This window comes from Nipponia nippon, unplaced genomic scaffold (assembly GCF_047370975.1).
Source record: "Nipponia nippon isolate SJK-2023a ecotype South Korea unplaced genomic scaffold, ASM4737097v1 scaffold_1, whole genome shotgun sequence".
NCBI classification, from domain to species: domain Eukaryota; kingdom Metazoa; phylum Chordata; class Aves; order Pelecaniformes; family Threskiornithidae; genus Nipponia; species Nipponia nippon.
Window position 1 is genome coordinate 101,336,004 of NW_028262290.1, and position 22,759 is coordinate 101,358,762.

A 22,759-nucleotide genomic window follows, 5' to 3' on the forward strand; every position below is an offset into this window, starting at 1 on the left:
GAGAAGAGTGAGCTTGGGAGAGTCTCGCTCCTTCATCACAAAACCAGGAGCCGATGCTGCCAGGTGACAAACATGCTCTCTGGTGCTTGAGCTTGAGATTCTGCTGGAATAGATGGCCACTTGCTGTGCCTATGTCCCAGGCTACCACTAGAAGAGCATTCATGGCCAGTTTCTGACCCTCAGCTGACCCCAGATTGATGTTGCAGCTCATCCAGACTTGCTAATGCACCTTGTGTTCAAATTTCCACCTCCATCAATACCAACTTTTTATCCACAGCTAGTTTGAGCAGGCCCTGCCTGTCTCACAGATTCCCCAGGCTGCTTTTATTTACTCTTCTTGTTGAGGACAAATGCAATTATAACACACACATTAATAAAATCATCCATAATTAACAAAAAAAGAAGCAGCATTCCTTAACTATGGCATAACTGAAACCAATTCTTGTGTGTTGAGCACTCATCTTGGAAGTGTTAGGGCATGTAACTCACAATTTTATGACATTGTTGTAGCAGATATTTTGGATTTTATTGGTCAAGCACAAAATTCTGGTTATTTTTATTACTGTTTTCTCTTTTGGTTGATGCAGTCACTTATGTTGTAAACTAATACTGGGGGTGATTTGAATAAGGGGTACTGGTTATGCATTTGATTTCAGAATAATGAAGGATTTATTATGGGCAACGAAGTAGAATAATAAAGTCATATTTACAGATGTTATGTAGTGGGCATTCCTATCTCTAGCACACTTATCAAACCCTAATGGATGTGTTTTATGTATGTTATTTGTGTAGTAGTTTTTTTCGTGTAACAAATGGCAAATACTGTAAAGAGATGGTTCCCCCAAGCTGAAATCTAGTAAAAAGAGTTACTAAGCCCAGTTCCTTAATAGGACCTTCACTGACCTTCATTTTCCAGTGTTATATGAAATGGGACACTTTACATCCCAAGTAAGAATAATAAAGTTCCACATCTTATAGAGGACTTGGAAATTATATGAAGGAGTGAATGTATTTCTTTCCAGTTCTCTGCTACCTGTCCATTTGGGTACATCCTCAGGATGAAGCGCACCATGACTGGAGCCCTGTGACAGAAATGAAGTCTGACTCATGGCAAGGGGCTACTTCAGACACTTGGGAGGTGCCTGGGAAGCTGTTTGATAGGACCCCTGTCTGTAGGTGACAAGATATGATATGAGACGTTCTGTTCAAACTGCTCCCCTGAGCTGGGTTTTGTGTGAGAAGAAACCAGATCAATAAAAGAAGCCCACAGAAGTCCTTTTTGTGCATCATTTTAACCTGTGGATGGAGTCAACACTTGGAGGCAATCTGGCTTCTCCCAACCTGCTTGGCATTAGGGCTTGGAAAGTGGGCAGTGACAAGGGCAGCAGCGCAGAAGGAGAACCTCTCATTCGTGGTATTTTTATATGCTGAATGCATCCATAGGCACAATTTTTCTGACAGAGCAGTGTGGTTTAATAGGCAGTGCAAAACAGAAGATGCTGTACGTACAGACCTAATGCAGTAGGGGAGACACATTTTGAATATTATTATTAATTATATCCAAAGCATCTGAGCAAGAAAGCAAAATTAAGATTGCAATTTAATGGGATAGTGAGAGATGCATTACCTAGCTAGATACTTGAATAAAAAATGCAAATAAGTGGGAAATTTGAGCAGTGGCTTATGAAACTGTATTCTTCCTTTTTTCCATGTGGCTACTTCTGGTTTGCCTGCCTGCCTTTTTGCAGGATTAGCCTAATTATTTTTATTCCCATGGGTAAGATATTGTAAATGCACACAGAGGATGTAGCACAGACCATGTGTGTATGTTTGCTTGTGCGTAGAAATATACATGAATTCACTCATGTATACATATGTATGACCCCTTTATGTTTGTGTTTATGTGCATACACATACACATGCGCTCAGTATATCCAATATTTTAAGCCACTAGAGATTTTTTTTTAAGCATGCATATTTCCAGAATGATTCCTTCAGCTATCAGCCATAGTAGTAAGCCCTCCTCTCCCTGCTCTGTTCTGATAAAGCTGCCCTGCCATCACGGACCTGAAATCTCAGCAAGCTGATGGGTAGATCTTGTTTCTGATATGCATTTTGATGAGCCTTCAGTACAAATCCAATCTGGGTTGCAAGCTAGCTGATGCATGGCTGGCCTTCTGTTCCTTATTTAACACAACCATATTTTTCTCATTCCATATACCAAATTCTGTTTAAGGGTCTCTGTTCAGGCTAAATTTGAAAACAAAATACACTTCAGCTGATATGAGGAATCTGTACACAAGAGCAAGTGAAAAGAAAGAGCTGCACACATTTTTCGGCCATAATTTAGTACACAGATGGTAATGATAGGAAGTGTTGGTTGCAAGAAATGAGTTGTTCAGGAAGATTTGCTCAGCTGAATTTTGATTTTGTTTCCAGCAGACCTCCTCACATGGTATTGTTTATGCAAATATACCCTCTTTTGAAAAAGCGTCTGGTTTCAGAAAACCCCTGGCAGTAGAGCACAAAAGCTAAGTTGTACAGCAGCTAGCAGACCTGAAAAGACAGGCTGAATGGAGCAATGGATGCAATATGCAGGCAGCCAGACAAACAGAAGAACCATTCTTTTCTGGGTACCAGTGGTGTGTGGAGAAGGCAGCCTACCCCAGAGGGAGGAAGAAAAGGCCCTGAGAGGAGGGTAACTGCCCTGCTCCTACAGAAAAAAATAAAAGGCTAAAGGGACCAGAGCCAAGCATTATAGACGCAACTATGGTTAAGACATGAAACTGCTTTAACCCACTTTTAGGACCTCTTGTGGTGTTGCTAACTTTGCCAAGGGAAAATGAATCAGAAAGCAAATCTAAGTTGCTTGTAGGTAGGAAAGATGAAAATGAGCAAAGTAAAACAATGCTTACAGTAACTTTCTAACCTCTAGGAAAGAATGAAGGTTTTCTTTTTGCTGTTAGGTTTAGCAAATAAGGACGCTGGCAAATATTTTTCCAGCAGCAAACATTTAGCTGAGATGCAGTCTCTGTACACAAATACAATTACATGCAGTCACCTCTGGACAGAAAGAGCAAGCAAGCGCTAGTACAAGGATGTTACATTGCGCAATATGCACATAAGAGGAAATGCTAATGTTCCTTAATGCAATATAGTTTTTTACATATACCTATATATGTACTTTTCACCCAGCAAATGTTTTATTTCTGCTTCTCATCTAAAAGCTTAGTAGAACCCAGCCATTATGTATATAATATATATAACCATATATATATAGCACTCTTTTCAACATTACCACATTATCTGACAAAAATGCTGGTGTTGGTGTCCAATATCTTTGTATGTCTCCTTAAATATTTGAGATAATACTTCACAACCCTCCCCCCCTCGTAGTTTTTAAAGAAAAAGCTGTTAGTATTAGTTTTCTAATAGATTCACATTTTGCATATATTTTCCCAAGTGCTGCATATAAGTACAGCAGGTGTGTTTAGCACACAAAACACATACAAGCTCAGAAACTTCCAATATTGTTGTATCCATAACTGCAAATTCAACTGTAGATGCATTTAATCTATTTTGCTTGGTGTTTTCAAAAGGTTTCATATGTTATGAAGAAAGCATCAGCTCTGTTAAGTGAAATTTTTGTCAGGTCATTCCTATGTTGAATATATGAATAATGTATTTTTAATTTCAGTATTTCTGGATGCTCATCTTTTAAATGAAAGAACAAGTCTAGAATGGTTGTTTTAAAGGGCAGTCAGAGATAGCATGAACAGCACAGAGAAAGCATCTTGAATTGTGGTTGTACAAAATCTGGTCATTAATTCAACCTTATATCTTATTCTTTTTATGCCAGAAAATCTGAAAACTGAGTACAAGAGAGGATGGCATCATCTGCATTTCAGTGGCCTGCCTTCCATATAAAAGCTATCTTCTTATCTCTCTTTTTTGTCCCCCTACAAGAACAGTAGCAGAGACAAGGCTTTTTTTTGGAGGGTTTGGTGTTAGAGTGAGGGGTTATTTGCCATCTGCCATCAGCTTGTAGTTTGCATATCAATAAAAAAAAATTAATAAACTAATTTCAAGCATATATGATACAGTTAATGTAGAAGGCCCATTGTTAGGGGAGAAATAGTATATTCTTATCAGTGGCTTTAAACAGCTATTCATCATTTCTAAAGGGCAATTATTTGGAATCTATTAAAGTTGAATTCATAATACCCCTGCATACTGAATTTTAAATAGAAATCTGTATTTAGATGAAGGAATACATTAGTATAAGTCATTAGAGCACTGAAAATCCATGACTTGTTCATTTTTCACTCACTCTTTTTTTGCAGAGAATATGAAGTATAGAGGATCTGAGCATTTAAAGAAAACTTCCTAAAGTCTCCCCTTTTTGGGGAGAGTTTGGATAACAGCATATTCAACCCTTTATTCACTTTGTTTCAGATGTTGTAAATTGCTGCTGAGAAAATAAACTGTCCAGGAAAATTGTTTCAGTAAGCAAACAGAAGACTTGTATCTAGGTAGGCAGATAGACAGTCAGACAGACAGATGGGTGCATCTGTATCTAGCTGTTGGGCAACCTAGAGATGAAATGTTTGCTTAGGATAGTAAGAAAACCTATCAAAGGGCAGGGGACAGATACTTCTTGTCAAATGTTTTCTAATGGGTGTTTCATTTGAATGTGCTGGTTATTCAAAGTTGTTTTTACAAGGCTGGATATCAATGAATAAAAATAATTGATTTGAAAAATGTAATAGAAAATGATAACAGGACTGGAGAATAGAAACTGTTTATCAACTCTGTAAATAATAATAAATCTTCTTCCAGGAGTCTCACAAACAAGTAAAGCGAGGAAAAAAATCCAAGACCCAGTAGAGATAAATAGATAAGCTAAAAATTACCACCACATACTCCACATATTTTCACAGTAAATCTGGTTTAAGAGAGAAAAAAGCACAGCATATGGATATCGTGCATCCGCTTTGGAACTGCATGAACACCATTTGCTTCAGCAAACACACTGTTAAAACATCACTTCTCACAGGGAGCTGTTCATGCATATGTCTGTGCACAGGCATATGCATGTATGCATGCATATGCACACGCACACACCTTTGTACCAAGAAATTTCCCAGCAAGAGACTTAGTCTACTGAATTTGATATATAGAAAACAATTAATGAATAACATGAGAATATGAGCTCCATATCTGTTGCTTTTTAGGATCCTGCTACTCATTAACATATAGCCACAATAAAATGACTGTATGGAAGTAAATGTCATGCTTCAGCCTGATGCTTTCTTATCTTTGTAAGGATGATGTTATTCTGTTTCTGTAGAAACAGAAAGAATTTACACACAAACAAGGAGGTATTAAATAAACTTTCTGGGCTCCTTGTTGCAGCACTGTGGATGGGTGGAGAGGACAGAGGTTGCATATTTTATGTCATGGGTGGGCACCATCCTCACCAGATCTCCCACAGGGAGAGCAGGGCTCCCCCATGGGACCAAGTGACTGCCAGCCCCTGGGAGCGTTTTAGTGTAGAGGGTGGAAAGGGCTGAAACTGAGGAAAATTTTTGATGTTCCCTGAGAAAACGAAGCAGTTAATTTATGACAAGGTTTTTAATTGCCTTGTTAATGTAGCTTTTCATTATGGCTTTAGAGAGGGAAACTTACTTGTCACTCTGCCTCTGTGGTTTTGGATTGGGCAGAGGATGCTAGGCGCTCTTAAGCAAGAATGCATTTTTGTTACAAAGACCTTTCCTGAACTGATTTTCCACACTGTGGTCTACGTTCCTCCTCACTGTAGGAAGCAGAAGGCCACGGATATATTTCTAGGTGCATAACTGTGTTAGCAGTCTTGCAAGACCATTCATAAACTGGACTTCAGATAAACTAGATTTCACTAGGTCAGGCTCCCTACAGCTGGGCTTGTGGCATGTTTGGCCACCTGTTACCCTGTTTGTGATGCTGTTACTGATGCTTGATACATGATTATATGATGCATTAATCTAAGCTGAGACTTGTATACACAAGAAACTTGCATGGACTTGGCATAAATGGGTCTCAGAAGTATTTTATGAGCCGCATGATCTAGCAGCTATGGTTTGACAAAATTTGGGGTTTTTCAGTTTGATCATGGTGATGGTCAGATGTACACCAATAATCACGGCAAACTCAAAATAATCTGGCTATGCTTAAATTGCAGTGAAATAAATTTATGTTTAAATTTATTATACAACATATGCCCCATATTTAACTGAAAACACACAGACACAGTGGACCTGTGATTCCTTTCTCCTTGTGCTATCCCACATCAGGGCAGACACAGTTCAAGTGATGTGCAATAATAGGGAAAGTCAAGAAGATTGTTTGGATATATGCATCTAACCTAAACCTGATGCAAAATCCTTACTTAGTTTTCATCATGACTTCTTTAAGTTTCTCCTAAAATGCTGAAAAGAAGTCAATTTTAAATAATGTCAAGCTAATCCAAAGCACATTGTTTGGCATAGCAGCAGTTGCAGCAGTTTAAAAACGGGAGCTTTAGTTAAACAGACAGAAAGGGAAGGAAGATTTAGAGAGGAGACTTTGGTCTAAATGACTTACCTGGAAGCCAAGCAACAAGATATTGGATAAGATAATTAAATTGTTGTGGGTGAAAAACTCCTGAAAGGGGTGCATGCTCCTGCCCTGCTCCAGCAAAGCAGCTGAGTACATGTTCAACCTGAGAGCACAAGAATGATCTTTGTGTTAAATGGAATTATTAATGTGGCTTAAAGTTAGGCATGTGCATAAGAAGCACTTGCAGAGTTGGGTCCAGAGTGTTCATGCCTTTGCAAAATCAATCCTGGCACAAGTGGCTTGAGATCAGGTCAATATCATTAGTAGTTCTCAATCCCGATTAGGAAACTTAAATAGATAATTGTTCAGATTGCAAAAGAATTTACATTCGTATTTTAAATGTACGCTTGAAACACATCCACAGAGCCATGTTCTCCATTAATTGTCATCTTGTTAAATTTAATACATTAATGACTTCTTCTCTGTCTTGTGCAGTGTTCAGCACATCAGAGAGAATATCGCCACAGAACTGTCTACCCTGTCAGCAGTACACATTGCAGAACGAATTGCTACTGAATCTAAATTTGGGTATCAGGAGAGGATATGCTGAGCAAGCGAAAACACCGAAGCAAAGTGACATGCCATGGCTTTGTGGATATGTGGATATAAGCAATCGCAGCTTAACAGGCACAGGTAAGCTGGCAAATAGATAAAGGTCCTGCATTTGATCATGATTTTCCTGAAGATGAAGGATCTAAATATACCTGATCTAACACAAAGAATAATAAAATTGTCAAGTGAACTTGAACACCAGAACAAGTTCAAGAAATCTCTCTGTAGCAAAAAGAGGCTTCAGAAGATAAATGGCATGTCCACTTGTACTTAAGTGCTAAAGTGTGAAAGGAATGTCTTTCCAATAGTGGAAGATAATAAAAAAGGAATATGCCTTCTCCCTTCCCATGCATTTTTATTCAAGCTCCAGCTAAATTTATATATGTATATATCCATTTTTTTTCCCCAGAGAAATAAGTCATCCTAGTTATGGCATAGTTGAGAGGTATTGGTTTTCTTTGCACTTTACCCAGCTTCATACACGACTCCCTGGCTGCAGATCACACAACACAGAGGACTGGTGAGTGACAGAGGCCATTCTCTACTGACAGCAGCTGCACTGTGCAGAAAAGGTACTTACTCTTTCCCCTCCCTGATTTTGCAGCCTTATTTCTAGAAAGTTCACTGAAAGGCTTGTATGGGCAGCAGAGATGTAAAACTCCACTTAAATTCAAGGAGATGGTGTGTTTTACTAAGCAACCCCCCCCTTCCCTCCTCCTCCAAACCCAAGAAGTGAGGATAAAGCAGCCTGACAGGCTGCAGTCTTACTATGCCATCTCTCAAACCCTTATAAGGAGAAGAAGCTGTGGCATAATTAATACATGGGATAGTTGAAGATATTACTGAATTGTTAAATTGGAGTATAAACTGCAGTTAGAATATTTTAAGTGCCTGGGTCTTTATCATTGTATAGTCATGATCAGCTGTTTTGGATAAACTATAGAAAAAGGACTATAAATCTTCCTGAAACTTCCAGTGAAGAGTATAATGCAGCATACAGTTTTCCCCTGCTCGTGGAACTGTAATAATCAATACTGTATTATGCTATCTCTGGAGTGCACAGCGGCATTTACTGTTTGCCACAGTAAAGACATTTGGCAGAATAGTGAAGGTTACCCAGGTTTCTTCTAAACTTTTGGGTTCCCTATGGAAGTCTTTTGGGGGAAACATTCCTCTGTACATTTTCTTTTTGTTGAAAATTGTAATATATTCATCAGGGAAAAAGGAAAAAAACAAAAAACATCAGAAAGAATAACAAACTTTTGCTAACAAGAATGGCCCCTATAACCAGACAGATGTGTTTGCTTTTGGATATTGGTATCATCGTATTGGAAGGAACATATATATCATCTTTTAGTTACCACTGCTGGCTTAGATAGTGAAACTATGCTCATGATCCTCTTGTGGAAGAAGATGCATGGGTAGTCATCCATAATTGAAACCAGTGGGAATCTTTGCGATGGTCTTCACAAAGAGATGGATCAGGCTGATAATATGTGGCACAAGGCACCTTCTTTCCTTGCTGACTTTGGAGACTTCATTTTAGATCCTTTAAGTGAAAGTGGACTACTCTGCTGGATTTTTCAGATGGCAAATGTTTGCATGTTTGCATTATGCTAAACCTTGCATGCATAATTGATCATCTGCACAGCAGGTCTGATGTGTTTGACGCGCGCTGTACTTAATGAGAATGAACATATTGTTTCCCTAGCACAAGCCTTGGTAGGTTGCACGTGTTGCAAGTAAGCCAGAAAAATGTAGAGCTCTTGGGACCTATATTTTGCCCAGGAAATTTCAGATGGAAACCTGGGAGCCCTACCTGAAATTAATGGAGGGCAGTTCAGAGCAATTGTGAGACCGCTTCTTCCAAATTCACTTTTGTAACACCACTACAAAGGAACTTCTTCCCTTGATAAAGGCCAAGTTGGATAGTTTGTGAAGTCACTGAAGTGAGAATAAAGCAAAGCTATCCTTCAAGAAACTGAAGCAAAGGTTGTGTTTGGGTCAATGTTTTGCGAAACACATGCAGAAAGATATATAAACCAAATGTCTACTTAGCAGAATGGATCATGCTAGTATCAACAGCTAAACACCATCTTGGTCTGTTTCATTACTATGGACAGTGCTGAATTCTTAAGAGATTTTGTAGTTTTACGCGCTTTATCAAAAGAAGGTGAACAGAGATTTCAAGTAGTAATTACAGTCATTAAAAAAAAGGAGAAGGAGAAAGGGCAGACCATTCTTTACACCATGTATGATAAAACAGAGGCACCTACAAGGAGTTATGACTTGTTCCTGAGTAGGAGACACTTGAAATTTTCATGAAGAGCTGTTTCAAAAAACAACAAAGAAAGGCAGATAAAATCCCTCGTTATTAACTAATGTAATCATATGAATTTCAGTGTGCAGCATGTGCACTACAGATAGTCATGGTTTATTGTTACAGTGAATTAATAACATTGTCACAATGGATAACATCACATATTCTGGCTATCCAAGTGATAGGAAAACCATTAGGGTTTCACAATAACAGAGCAGCTTTAAAGTAAAAAAAAAAAAACCAAACCAAAACAAAAAACCAAACCCAAACCCGAAAAACCAAACCACCGCCATCAAGTTAAATTCTTTCTTGAGTGGTGAGCAGTGTAACCGTGGTCTACTGCAGCAGATGAAAGAGCACTCAGAGTGCATTGCTTATTTGTAGGAGATATATGCTTTGCATGCACATTGTAGTTGATTTTAATCTTGCTGATTGAATTTAGGGTGGATACTAAAAAGCAAACTCATCACCTTCTATACACTTGATATTTTCTGCAGAAGGAGCACTAGCTAGTGCAATATCTCCTCCTCCTCCAATAAAATAAAAATTCACGGCACCACTCCATAGGCTTTAGCTTCTCATCACTGCCTGCAAAACTTATCACCATTTGATTTGTCTTTCCTCATCACCTCCAAAATAGACCTTCCAAATCTGTGTCTACAATAATGTACACCATCTTTCAAAGATACAGATATTCTTTCAAATATGAAAAATATTGTTTCTCAAAGAATAGACTAGATTCCTCTCCACCACTTACAAATTAGTGAGACAAGGTTAGTTAATTTAAGTGAGTTTAAGGAATGTTTAGTCAACTGAAAGACTTGGAAACCACATTAGACATGTAGAGTTTATGGATTCTTTACATATCTGGGAGAAAAACAGGATTTTTTCACTTTCTTTTAGGAAAAGAAAAAAAGAAGGAATGAAAATGGGCATTTTCTGGTAAATTCTTTATTGAAATAAAACTTTAATTGCTGCTTCAAGAAGAGGGAAAGGACTTGATGTACTTAGTCCATAGGAGCTAATACTCGGTATAGTTATATTAGTTATTATAAATGCTTTCAAGCAACAATAAACATATCCAGTACTACAGAAATGAATTCAGCATTACATTGCTGTACACATTGAATGCATCCTATGGGAATTATATTCTTTGTTGATGTGTCTTTCACATATACATCATTAAAATGCTGAAAATAACTGAAATATAGTCAACATACTGACCTGGGAGCAAGAAGTTCAGGACTTGTACAGCTCTAGGTGGCATGTAAACAGGATTTAAAGTTGGAATTTAGACACAAAATGCACATATTTCTAAAAAAAGACATGTCTTGGAATACTACTATGACATCATCATGGTTTTGCCATAAAGGCTGTGGAATGTCTATCCTTGGAGAATTTCAAAGCTCAGCTGAACAAAGCCCTGAGCAACCTGCTCTAACTTTGAAGACAGCCTGCTTAGAGTGTTCCCTTCCAGCTTCATTTATACTATTATTCACTAAGCAGTTAACCCAATACAATATTAAGAAACAGTTGTAAATTCAGTATATAAACCTACAATATAAAAGAATCAAAATAATTGAATTCTGTAGGTTTTGAAATACAATGCACCCTTTTGAAATAATTTGTAGTTATAGAACTAATTTGATGGATTGAAGTGGATAAGCAGTAATATCACTTTACACATTTCTAAAAATGAACCCACTGTTCTCATTGACAGAAAATATTTCAGATAAAATCTTCTAAACCACTTCCTCCAGTCTTCTGCTTTTTCTATACCAGACCTGAAAAGGGTTTTTTTTTTTACAGTTTCAGTTGTTTTCTTTCCTGAACCTTATGTCTCTAATTCACACCACCTTTTAATAACACTGAATTTGATCCAATATTACACAGGCTACTTTACAACATACGTTCTTTTTTACTTTTACAAGTAAATAAAATGTGTCTCCTTCCCTGTGAAACACATGAATTATGCATTTCCCATTGTTTCATTTCTTTGTGGAAAACTTTATGAAAAAAATTAATTCCTATGAATATCTTGACTTCATTGCATTAAAAAACACAATTGGTTTAGGTAATAGAATCTGCAGCACTGAATTAAGAATATTCCCCATATAAATCATTTGCTTTCATTGCACTGATGAAAAAACAAAATCATCAAGCCCCTTTACTGCCAAGGGTGCTTGCAATCTCCAAAGACACATTTTTATTAATAATTTTCACACTCTGACAAAGATTGCAACTTCTCTTTGGTGTTCTTCAGTAAATTATACATTATTTTTCTTTTCAGAAGATTCAGAATATTTTCATAGATGTTTAAAGTATATTATATCCATTTGAAATTATATGGCCATTATAGATGGTCAAAGAATGTAAACACATTGGGTAAACAAATCCCATGTAATCCCTATTGATGGGGGAAAGTACAGTGGATTTTTAAAATCTGAATTTACCTTTTGTGCCCTGTGCACAGCATGTGAGACCCCCTGGATACAGCCACAAATGAAATACTTGTATTATTGCTGACTTCTTATGCAAAACTGATGAAAACAACAAGCTGTATATCCCTTTCCATTGATTTACTTGTTTATGTATTTTAAATTTTTTTACTGAAGGCTTATCAGTCTGTCCATAAGCCCTGCTGGATACTGAGCAACACTCAAGTGTACTTTTCCAAGACGTGGTACAACCTTCATAATACTGTCTATTATTATTATTATTATTATTATTATTATTATTATTATTATTATTATTATTGTTGTTGTTGTTGTTGTTGTTGTTGTTGTTGTTGTTGTTGTTGTTGTTGTTGTTGTTGTTGTTATTATTAACATTCAGAAAAGCCTGTATTGTATTTTGGTAGCAAACAATTTGTTCTGCAATCTGCCTTTTAATTGAAATATTCACAAGGAACAAATAATAACCATCCCAATGAGGCCAAGTAAACCTAACACAAATGAAAGGATGTAAACAGCTGCAGTCTCTCTTTTTGCCTTCCAGCAAGTCTATAACTGCCATAAGGCATATAGTGCTTCTGTTGAACTGGTTGGCTGAGAAGGCAACCAAACATCTACATGGTCTTTGAGATATGATGGTGTCTAATGTGAAGGAAAGAAAAAGAACCAGAAAGAAATCTCCATTGTGTGGGGATTTTGAAAACAACAGATGCTGTTGCAGGATACTCATATTATTTACCGTGAAAACCATTAACGTTACAGTTAATTATTTCACCTTGTGGCATGCTTGTAAATATTTTAGTAACTACCTGCATGAAGTGTCCAATTTAGGCAATATTTCCATTAGTTTCTGTTGATGAAACTCCATGCACAGCTATCATAACAGCTGATCCCCAACATACTTGAAAAACGTGTGTCTCTACTTAGGGCATGGAGATGTAATGGCTCGCAGCTGTGCTCAGCTCTGCCTGTTACACTTTTGAGCCCCAAGCTTCTCCTGATTCTTAGGGCCCTCTCAAGTGCGGTCACAGTCATAGAGTCCCAAGCTTGAAGTGATTCCTCTATGCCAATGCTTCAGATCCCTAGGGCAGCTCTAGGACATCTGGGTGCATCTATATGGCATGCAAGACTGGCTGGCTTTGGAATGTAACGTACCCTTTAAACCTTTGGTGGTCATCCTAATAAGGGCAGTCTAGCAGTCACAGTATTCCTTCAATGTCTGCAATGCACTGACATCAGGACCTACCATATAACAAAATATTAAATTCGTATTGCTCAGACTCCTCTAAACCAAAATGTTACCAGCAAGGTCGAGAAAGAAAGTTAAAAGAACACAACAAGCAGTGCCTGTGAGGACAATGGTAAGACATCCGCCATGAATACATTTATGAAAGCAGTCACTCTGGAAGCCTGCCCTGCAGATCAGCTCTGAAATTGTGTGTGCTGTTAGCTAGCGTGTTTCCATGTGCATACACATTTGTAAAAACAGCTTTCTCTGTTCATATATAATGACGTGATTCCATTTGCCTTTGCCCTACCTTAAAAAAAAAAAAAAAAATCAGTGGCTCCCCACGACTTCTAAGAGTCTGGTTGTCAGATTCACCTGTGTAAAACACTAAGGATCTTGAATTCTCTTAAAATTCCTAATTGATGGCTGGATTATTTTTTTTTATAGCAACACAGTGACTGAGTACATTTAAGACAGGGAGGCAGAAGCTAATGTGGATTTGCCATTTCACTGGTTGGCTGTCATAGTGCCTAGACATGAGAACTGAGACCCTGGAGACTTTCCTTGTGCCTGCTGCAGCAAACACTAAAGGATGAGGAAGAAAGAAAGGAAGCAAAGATGGAATGATAAATTAGACTAGGGGAAAAAACAAAAGGGAAGACAGATAAGAGACGGAGAGAGGGAAAGGAGCAGAGATGGCAAATAATCATGTGAGGTCAAATTGTTATAATACAAAACAAAACACAGACTTGTGGTGTAAAGTGTATGCATAAAAGGTCTGAATCAAGTTTTCCAGACCTATTTAATTTTTTATTTTTTTAAATGTTGGAACTTTGAAACCCCAATGCTTGGTGTTTAACCTTATTTTTCCTTTAATACAATCTTTGTAGCAAGTATACCATATAAACTCAGTGTTAGCCAGCAAAAGTCTCGGCCAGATCCTGAACTGAACATTTCTGCAGTTCTGAATGATCCCCTGGTTCGGATAGTTCAAGACGTTAATCTATATGACTGATGTTTAGGTAATTGTAAAAGGAGATGGAACAGGTTGATTATAGAGGTATCTGGGGCACTGAAATACAGAATAAGTCCTCACTGACTTGTTCCATCTTTTGGCTAACAGGAATGTAGGTTTTCAATCAAATACAATGAAGTATAAAAGGAAACATCTTCTTTTCGCTTGCTATGGATAGAAGAAAATCATTTATTGCATGGCACAAATAATAGCACCTCAGTTGGTATAACAGTAATGGAACAAAACTTTTATCATTAAAAAAATAGTTTTTTTCTCTGAAAATATATCTCTTCTCTTCAGCATTTATCTTTCAGCAGCTGTCTATTATCCAGTCACAACGTTCAATTTCATTGACATTATCTCCTAAATTGAATCTTAAATGTGGGAGAGATCTGTAACACAATAGGCAAATTGGGTGTTACTCTGAATGAAGTGGAATTCAGTTCCCGTCTTTGCTGATGGTTTTGTTCGTTAAAAAGCAAATGCAGCTCATGTATAAATGCACTCTTCTTATGAAAGGTTCTGAGCACCACGTGTTCCCATGGCCACCTGAATACTTTCTGTTCAGGACAACTCAGTCCCATATCACAGTATACTGGAGAGTTTATCCTTGGTTCATACTTAATATGCTGCTTTGGCAGACAAGCACTCTGGAAGTTTAAGCTATCTTTTGTGACTCCAACGTCATCAAGAAAGATGATAACTGTCCCTTTGGTTTTTGAGGCTTAGATACTCAAATCAAGGAACACTACTATCCATGAACTCATGAACACATGTTACAGAATGATTTACAGCTCCTCATGGTTTTCCTAAATGCTGTACAAATCTCGCCAGTATTAGAACCATCTCCAAACCCGAAGTTTTTCCTTTGTAAGTGGCAAATTTAATCCAGTGAGCACAGAGACATGTGCTTGGAGACACATAGCAGTACTCCTCCTTTAGGAGCTTCAATATACTGTCATTTGATTAGAAGATTCTGGTGAGTGAGTTTGAGCTATTGAATTTTTGGCAGCTCTAAGCCTCTTGTCATCTGAGTTTTGTGTATGGCTGATATGTTTCCTCTGTCCCTGTTTCTAGCTAAATGCTGTGTACTGCACTCTACATCGCTCTTGAGTTGGGGAGAGTTTCTTCAGAGCATACCAAAAAGTCAAAACTTGCCTCATTCCTTCCACTCTGGCTTCTGCTTGTTGATGGTGGTGTAACATGAACACACGCAGTACAAGAAGTAAGAGACAATAAAGGAAGCTAGGAATAAAGGAAAAGGAGGTGGTCCACACAACAGAGTACACGTGCAACTCATAGCCAAAGGATGTTATGAATCCTAAAAGTTTAAAAGTGAGGGAAGAATAACAAGTTTGTGCAGCAGAAATCTATTGAGGTTTATCAAACACAAAGAAACTCCAGACACTTTAGTTCAATTCTGAGTTTAAAATGTTTGGCAGATGAGAGAGCAATCATGGGGACCATCATATGTGCTCACTCTCTTCTTTATCTTTCCTACATACCTCTTCATGCCTACTGCTAGAGAAAGTGTACTGAACTACATGACTACTACGGCTACTGAGAGTTTCCTAGGTATCCATAGATAATGATTAATTACCACTCTTAATAATCAAAATTCAATTATTAACATGATAACTGAAGAAAATGTTATTCTTTAAAAACTCTTCATTTGTTTCACATTATGCCTTGAAAAGATAACCACAAAACTCTGCCTTATGTATAGCATGTCCCTTATTGCTAACATTATTACACACTTCTTCAGGTAGCCTTCTAAATTTGCCACTATGCCTGCAAATTGTACAACACTCCCAGCCGTGTCACATCCTCAGAGTGATGCATAAAGGAAAACCTGGGTGCACAGCTTTTACCTGCTTCTGAGGAAAATGAAGGAAGCAAGGAAGCTCCGTTTCCTCCATTGTGCCATTCCTATGAATCCCTTTAAAACAGCTAAGCTATGACTAAACATGCCATAGAAATTATAAAAGCTGCAAAACGGATTTGTAAATGAATTCAAATTGTTTTGTTTTGTGGACAGGTGCAGCTGAGATCTGCAACAGGTTCACCTCCCTGGAAGTGAAGGTACAGCAAGGAGTCAATAACGCACACTGAGCAGAAGTTTTCACCATATGAGTGGTGTCATCGAAGAGGTGGGGCAGAGGGCAGACTGTAGCTGGAACACTATTTTTCCTGTTTCTTGGATGCTGAATTTCAGTGTAGGCTCTTAAGCATAATTTCTACACACATACATACAGAAATCTAAACCCCAGACATGAAAAATAATACCAATGTAGACATATCAAAACTTACTTAGTGGACATTACGAACTACTCTATGCTAAGATGGCTAGTGAGAAACCATACCTACAAAAAAATGCTAGCTTTCATTTAGATTAGGAAGCTGTTATGAAGAAATACTGTCTAATTTGTAATGTACACTGACTCTTCTTTTGTTTTGCCAAAGAAGGCTGCTTTGGCTAAGGCTTCAGTCTAGCTAGAGAAACCAGCCTGCAGGAACATGGCTGTGACATGGCTTGTCCTCAATGCCAGCTTGCGCTCATGATTGTTGCCCCACTGTTCTCTCACAGCAGGATGCATCAATGTTGGAGTCTAATCTTCGACAGTGCCTCAGCTGCAGGCATCTATCCTTTGATAAGTGGGTTTTAGAAAGCCATTATTTAAGGTAACATTTCCAGTAATCCTGGACATTAACTCTCTGGCTAGTCTGACCTCTCTGTGCTTGATGAAGGCATAATTTCATCCCCTATTTCTTTTCCAGATATAAAATGACATGTTTCTGAATCTGTATCCCCTTAGTGTAGGATGAGATGGTGGAAGACAGAGGCCAATAGCATGTCCACTGCCTCTTACATGTTACAAAGTACAGGTCTTCACAAGGACAAGTAACAAGGCTTAAATATGCTCCAGGGCATCTCTTAGCCTCCATTTTAATTTCAGCCTTCTCCACTGCCTGGAAACTGCTGAGAGAAAGCCAGGAGGTGGAAGGTACGTGAAAGTCGAGCACAATTTTTTTTCCCCTGTGAAAGAAGGCAGAAGCTGTGTGCAGTTGTTATTGTTCCTCTGCACTTGAGTTACACCTCCCATTTTCTTACACCCCAGGGACTGTCTTAACAGCCTTCTGTGAAAAAGAGTCTTTAGAGCAAGCATCACCCCCTCCAGCCGAGTGCTGTAAAGGAAAACCACCCTCCAAAGGCCGAGAGGCAGCTCCTGTATCCTCTGATGAGTAGATTTGTTGGCATGGTTAAGCAGGTGAGATGGGTGAAGGACCAACACTCGGAAAATAGTTTGGCTTTTTGTGGGGTGCCAGATCGGGGATGGGATCTCTCTGGGGTGAATGACATTACTCTAGTTATTTCCAAAATAGCCCCTTGCCTTTCTTTAAAATGGAGCATATCCATATCTGCGGAATCAGATTGGCATGTGGGAAAAAAATGCAGTTACACTTTTAATTATGAATAAGAATATATCTTCTTTATATTTTCTTCAAGTCCAGTCTAGGCCCACAGGTCTGCTGGCCTTTAACCCTTGCATCCACAGAGGAGAGTGTAGAAACTTGTTTTCTCCAGGGAAAGGAGATGGAGCTAGAGCTTAATGCCACTGTTTAGCAAGGTGAACTGTACCAACAGTCCACATGTGCTTCCCGGACTCCAAAAAACAGCAGCTGACATTGTAGTATTAAAGCAGTACCTCAAAATTAAAGAAGCTTTGCTCTTATTTAGCTGCTTTGCACAGAATCTGGCTTAATGCTGACATGTTTTGCAGCTGAGCAAGGTCTCATATATGGAGATGGAATTCCTCCTGCTCAGAGCTCATCGTAGACTGAGGGCTTCTGTTATTGCATTCATAGACACATCAGCTCCAGGCCTGCTCACAAGGATGGTAAAATGCCCAAAGGTTTCAGCAGGAGCAGGATCAGACCAACTGTAAGAGCTAGACAGCTAAAAGCAAAACAACCCACCCCTTTCCCTCACAAAATCAGCATAAGATATACCATACAAAGTGTCAATAAAAAATACAAAACAATGATTAGTTTTCCACATAAACATTTCATCGCATCTTTTCTTAACACTAGTCATTGTGTCAGTCCATGACAATATAAACGATGGCATGACTGAGGTGCTGTAATCCATCCAGCTTGTGTTGCTGTACTTGTCAAAAAAAAAAAACCAAAAAACCTCCATAAAATCTCTAACCAAAACAAAACTCCACTATCCCACATATGTTACCAATGCTTTCTAAAAATGGCCATTCAACAAGCTAGGCTCCATACCATGACTTCAAATTAAACCATATGTTCACTTATAAAATGAAAAGCTCCTGGGTTGAATGAGCCTTGAAGATGGAAATAATGATTTCCAGCATGATTTTCTCTAGGGGAAACCTTGGCGTAATCTCTATGCCCATCATACAAGTCACTGGACACCTACGATACTGTACCGTGAATAATCTCTTTTTGTTACTCTTCTCCTAGGCCCTCTAGCCCCTCATATCCTCAACATAGGATCTGTTTGCACCACATCACGCCACCACCACTGTCCTCACCACCGACTCGTAACACAGGGCAAGCTCTGAAAAGATAAACAAGGTGTCAGAGAAAAAAGGTTGAAGAAAATTGAGGACAAGTAGTGCTGAGCAGACCTGGGCTAGACTTCACAGGGTGGCACTACAGGAGCATCACAGACGCTGAGATACCACTGATATTTAGGTTTAGCCTCACTTGGTATTGCCTACAGTTAAATTCATAACACAGCAGTGGTATGAAGATAACACATACCCAGGCTGAAGGATAGAGCAAAAGCCCTCTACGTCATAAGCTGAAAACCAGCCACTCACACTTTCTGATCTACCTTGCATCTTACAAAGGTTATTCTAGGCACTTTGGGGCCATCTTTGGCAGTGATAATAAATTCCTTTTTGATGACAACTGCTCCCCACTTCATAGCACGATGTGATACCCTTACAGAATATTATCCATAATGTTCTAACAAAATCAAATTACATATGTCATTGCTATACACTACAAAAGTGAGAAGGTGGTGCAAAATATCATCACCTTCATACTTTTTACATCTAACAAGCCGCTCACTGAGATGGCAAATGCTGTGGGGACATGAATGTCCTTGTAGCACACCCTCTGCATTTTGTATGGCTGTGGCTGGCAGAGTGTTGGATGTGTTTCTTGCTTAGCTGAAACTTTCTACTGCCTCTGTATTTCCTTAGCCTCAGGGCTGCTCTAATTTCCAATTGGCTGCCCATGACCTCAAAGGCCTGTTCTTGTTGTTGGGTTTTGCTGGAGACAGCACATCCACACCCTGTACTTCAGACCGAGAGCTTGGGTGGCTTAGGAATTAAGATAACAGCCCTGTAATGTACATAGATTACTCAGCCTTGATAAAAAACAGGGTAATCGTGCTTCTATACCACAAGGATAAAATGCCAAGTGTTGGTGAAAAGCAGACGCTTTGCTGCTGCAGCCCTTAGGCTGGATAGATAGGCAGGGAGCAGGAGAAGCACGCCTAGCACTGAACACCAGCCTCTGTGAGTTGTTTACTTGCTGACCGACGCTAGAGCATGGCGGTCGGAAACAGGTTTGTTTTTTAAAATCAGGACGTGCTCCCGTGGCAAGCCCCCCTGACCCCTCCACTGGGTGAAGTTTCCTCACCCTCCATCACGTGGCTCTGCAGGTCCACCGGGGACCATGGCTGACTCACTGTCTGGGAATTTGGAGTAGGCATGGCCTTTGTAAAAAAGCATTGCTAAAAACTTGCTGTGCAAGATAAACAAGGAAAACACGCTCCTTGGCACACAGGCGGTTCAGATGTTGACTATTGTGTTCTCCTGGTGTTAATCATCACAGGCCAGGCTCGCCTTTGCAGTGGGAGGTGAGCTGCGGCCGCTCACTCAGTGTTAAGGAAGCAGGTGCAGCAACAGCTCATTGTTATAACAGTGTTTTGAAATTGGGAAACTTGATATTTTTTTTTCCCCCCTTGGGGAATCAGGGACGAAGCTGGGCAATGCCGGTGCAGGTGGCACAGCTGGAGGTGAGGAGGGCAGGGGCGAGCGTGCGTGGCCACCTTGTTGAGCAACCCGCTGTTTTTCCTTGCACCTGCATTTTCCCTCGCTGCCTTGGAGGCTGACCTTGATTCCTGTTGGAGGAACAGGCCCTCTGCCCAGCCCGGTCTCCCATGTCTGACAGCTTGGGGCCACCACCATGGTGATTAGCCCTTACTCTAATTACAGGGTCACTAGCTGGGGCACATCCTGAAAGTTACCTTTAGGAGATACTCAGCCAGAAAGTCTTGCAGGTTCCCTGGGCAGTAAGCCAGTCCCGGGACAGGCTCTCTGAGCTGCCCGCCTTCCAGAGGCTGCACGTGTGCATCTACCACCAGCTAGATCCCAGCATGCTCACATTTGGGCACCTTCACCTGGGAGACAGACTTCTTGCTTCATTTCTCCTCTTCTCCCCCTCCATTCCTCAGTCCTTTCACATAATGCAGTTAAGTACAGTCAGCTTATTAGACCTCAGCTTCCTTACTGCTTTTTGCAGCACTGGTTGTGCAAGGGGGCTTGTCAACAGGAGACCTTCCACTGCTCTTGAGCCTGGTCTACAGAGGCTGAAGGTGATGATAATCTGATAAAGCTGCTCTTTGGCCTATTGAAACAGGCATGTTTGCGTTCCATCCCCATTTCTAAGGGACAGATAGGTGTGTGATATTAATTCTTGCTACTTTGGCTAACTTAGCTGGCTGTGGGTTAGGGGGAAGTCACAGGGGACTGAACTTGTCACACAAGGATGAAGGACCGACATGCACGTTGATGACACTGAGAGCCCGTTCTGATCCTGTTCTGTGGTTGTAGGAAGGGCTTTGTTTCCCAAAGCTCCTCTTTTCACGCTTCTCTGGAATAGCAATGTTTTAAGGAGGAGAAAGGAACACAACAGCAAGATAGCTTTTCAGTTTTTTATGGATTTTTAGCTCTTATCTAAATGATTTCCTACTGAGTCTTCTTTGTGCTTGCTTTCTTGCCAAGATAATAAAGGGTGTGCGTGTGTACACACGCACACACATATTTGTATTAGAGGGATTTCTGGAAAACTTAGCATGTGTAACTAGGGGGAAAAAAGTATATATTAACTTCAAAAGCTTTTGGGGTTGGGATTGTAAAAATATTTTATTTGGATGGTAAGTCCTTCAGGCAACTGTCCTCGCAGTATGTCAAGAAAAGGCAAAGATAGGAAGAAAGCATTCATTTTGACCCAAATCCTTTACATAAGGCTTTAATCTCTGTGACTACACAAAAGTGGGGAATAGTGCACTGCCTTTGTAAATAAGAGAATGAATGGCAGAGATGAAAGTGATAAGTGATAAGATTAATACACAACTATGAGATGAACATTATTGTTCAAGAATGGTTGGTAATGTAATACTACCTTCTCAAAAAAAACTGCATGGAGTAGTGCTGTAGGATTTTTCTGTTGTCTTTAATGGAAGATGTGGAACTTTTTCTGCTTAATTCCTTGCTGTACTGGCCCAGATATCTGTACTCTCAGCTCTTTTCCGAGAGCCCATCTAACTGCAAGTTCTTCACAGGCTTTTAGGTGGTCCCTGAAGTGAATGATAAGGGTGACCTCCTACATGTCTACCATACCTTCAGGTGTCCTGTCTGCTGAGTAATTCAGACAGCCTTATAAAGGACTTGGAAATTATGGCAAAAGCTTGTCACGTGAAACACTAAACCCCATTATGCATAACAGCCTTGCAGGTTGCAAAACTTCAGTGTTACAGCCTTGTAAGGAGCTCTGCAGTACTTCATGTGTTAATGCAAAAGAGATGGAGAAAATAAGATAATTCGTTCAGTTATTTTTTTTTTCCATTTGTTATTAATTAAGACATTTCAGGGACGTAATTTCTGTAGATGCAACAAATGCTATATGCTATACAAAAGGCAAATGCTCTGTAGGTTCTTCTGTCTGTTTTGAACATGGAGCCATCTAGAAGACCTAGAGTTAGGCTAAGATCCTCACTGTGGCAGGGACAGCAAAATCGTGGAGCACAGAAAAACAGAATATGACAGTATTTCAAGTAGTTAAATGCAACATGAAAACAGGTAGATTTTCTGTTAGGTGCAAATTCTCAGAGCTACTAAGTGCCAGCACCTTCAGCCAATTTAGCAACACTGTGGATGCTTAAAGTCCCTCGGGATTTGGCCCTTTGCAAACAATTCTTTTTGTACTTTTTTTTTTCTGTGGTGTGAAGGTCATTAGCTTCATTTTCCAGTAGTGAATTTTTCTTCTCCCAGCCCATGTTGATTGAAGTGTCTACCTTTAGACAAACTCAAAAGTCTCAGGTGAGGCTTGTTCACTGAAAAAAGTTAAACTAACCTTTTGTTTTCAATGCACAGCCATTTAAGCAATTGGAATTTTATTGGAGTGTCCCAAAGTCAATTAAAAAGACGGTGAACATTGTTAGCTGTTTAGGATCACTAGACAGGCTTTTTAAAGTAAAAAGACTGAAGAGTCTAATCCTTGGGATTTGC